Raw genomic sequence first — 2,500 nt, forward strand, 5'->3', positions numbered from 1 at the left:
TATATCAGTATGTAGTGTCTCTACTTTAAAGAGTCCTCTCCTGATGATGTTCAGGTGTATATCAGTATGTAGTGTCTCTACTTTAAAGAGTCCTCTCCTGCTGATGTGCAGGTGTATATCAGTATGTAGTGTCTCTACTTTAAAGAGTCCTCTCCTGATGATGTTCAGGTGTATATCAGTATGTAGTGTCTCTACTTTAAAGAGTCCTCTCCTGATGATGTTCAGGTGTATATCAGTATGTAGTGTGTCTACTTTAAAGAGTCCTCTCCTGATGATGTTCAGGTGTATATCAGTATGTAGTGTCTCTACTTTAAAGAGTCCTCTCCTGCTGATGTTCAGGTGTAGTGTCTCTACTTTAAAGAGTCCTCTCCTGCTGATGTTCAGGTGTAGTGTGTCTACTTTAAAGAGTCCTCTCCTGATGATGTGCAGGTGTATATGTAGTGTCTCTACTTTAAAGAGTCCTCTCCTGCTGATGTTCAGGTGTATATCAGTATGTAGTGTCTCTACTTTAAAGAGTCCTCTCCTGCTGATGTTCAGGTGTATATCAGTATGTAGTGTCTCTACTTTAAAGAGTCCTCTCCTGCTGATGTTCAGGTGTATATCAGTATGTAGCGTCTCTACTTTAAAGAGTCCTCTCCTGCTGATGTTCAGGTGTAGTGTGTCTACTTTAAAGAGTCCTCTCCTGATGATGTGCAGGTGTATATGTAGTGTCTCTACTTTAAAGAGTCCTCTCCTGCTGATGTTCAGGTGTATATCAGTATGTAGTGTCTCTACTTTAAAGAGTCCTCTCCTGCTGATGTTCAGGTGTATATCAGTATGTAGTGTCTCTACTTTAAAGAGTCCTCTCCTGCTGATGTTCAGGTGTATATCAGTATGTAGTGTCTCTACTTTAAAGAGTCCTCTCCTGCTGATGTTCAGGTGTATATCAGTATGTAGTGTCTCTACTTTAAAGAGTCCTCTCCTGCTGATGTTCAGGTGTATATCAGTATGTAGCGTCTCTACTTTAAAGAGTCCTCTCCTGCTGATGTTCAGGTGTAGTGTGTCTACTTTAAAGAGTCCTCTCCTGATGATGTGCAGGTGTATATGTAGTGTCTCTACTTTAAAGAGTCCTCTCCTGCTGATGTTCAGGTGTATATCAGTATGTAGTGTCTCTACTTTAAAGAGTCCTCTCCTGCTGATGTTCAGGTGTATATCAGTATGTAGTGTCTCTACTTTAAAGAGTCCTCTCCTGCTGATGTTCAGGTGTATATCAGTAATGTAGCGTCTCTACTTTAAAGAGTCCTCTCCTGATGATGTTCAGGTGTAGTGTCTCTACTTTAAAGAGTCCTCTCCTGATGATGTGCAGGTGTATATGTAGTGTCTCTACTTTAAAGAGTCCTCTCCTGCTGATGTTCAGGTGTATATCAGTATGTAGTGTCTCTACTTTAAAGAGTCCTCTCCTGCTGATGTTCAGGTGTATATCAGTATGTAGTGTCTCTACTTTAAAGAGTCCTCTCATGCTGATGTTCAGGTGTATATCAGTATGTAGCGTCTCTACTTTAAAGAGTCCTCTCCTGCTGATGTTCAGGTGTATATCAGTATGTAATGTCTCTACTTTAAAGAGTCCTCTCCTGCTGGTGTTCAGGTGTATATCAGTATGTAGTGTCTCTACTTGAAAGAGTCCTCTCCTGCTGATGTTCAGGTGTATATCAGTATGTAGTGTCTCTACTTTAAAGAGTCCTCTCCTGCTGATGTTCAGGTGTATATCAGTATGTAGTGTCTCTACTTTAAAGAGTACTCTCCTGCTGATGTTCAGGTGTATATCAGTATGTAGTGTCTCTACTTTAAAGAGTCCTCTCCTGCTGATGTTCAGGTGTATATCAGTATGTAGTGTCTCAACTTTAAAGAGTCCTCTCCTGCTGATGTTCAGGTGTATATCAGGGTGTAGTGTCTCTACTTTAAAGAGTCCTCTCCTGCTGATGTTCAGGTGTATATCAGTATGTAGTGTCTCTACTTTAAAGAGTCCTCTCCTGCTGATGTTCAGGTGTATATCAGTGTGTAGTGTCTCTACTTTAAAGAGTCCTCTCCTGCTGATGTTCAGGTGTATATCAGTATGTAGTGTGTCTACTTTAAAGAGTCCTCTCCTGATGATGTGCAGGTGTATATGTAGTGTCTCTACTTTAAAGAGTCCTCTCCTGCTGATGTTCAGGTGTATATCAGTATGTAGTGTCTCTACTTTAAAGAGTCCTCTCCTGCTGATGTTCAGGTGTATATCAGTATGTAGTGTCTCTACTTTAAAGAGTCCTCTCCTGCTGATGTTCAGGTGTATATCAGTATGTAGTGTCTCTACTTTAAAGAGTCCTCTCCTGCTGATGTTCAGGTGTATATCAGTATGTAGTGTCTCTACTTTAAAGAGTCCTCTCCTGCTGATGTTCAGGTGTATATCAGTATGTAGTGTCTCAACTTTAAAGAGTCCTCTCCTGCTGATGTTCAGGTGTATATCAGTGTGTAGTGTCTCTAC

At 40.8% G+C, this 2,500-nt stretch overlaps 1 protein-coding gene across 2 annotated transcripts in view; it reads right to left on the reverse strand.

The window, feature by feature from the left end:
* scarb1 (scavenger receptor class B, member 1) overlaps positions 1 to 2,500 on the reverse strand; it is a gene marked incomplete at its 3' end in the record, with an annotated part of 35,962 nt that overhangs the window by 27,432 nt on the left and 6,030 nt on the right.

This window comes from Gymnodraco acuticeps, unplaced genomic scaffold (genome assembly GCF_902827175.1).
Source record: "Gymnodraco acuticeps unplaced genomic scaffold, fGymAcu1.1, whole genome shotgun sequence".
Taxonomy (NCBI): Eukaryota; Metazoa; Chordata; class Actinopteri; order Perciformes; family Bathydraconidae; genus Gymnodraco; species Gymnodraco acuticeps.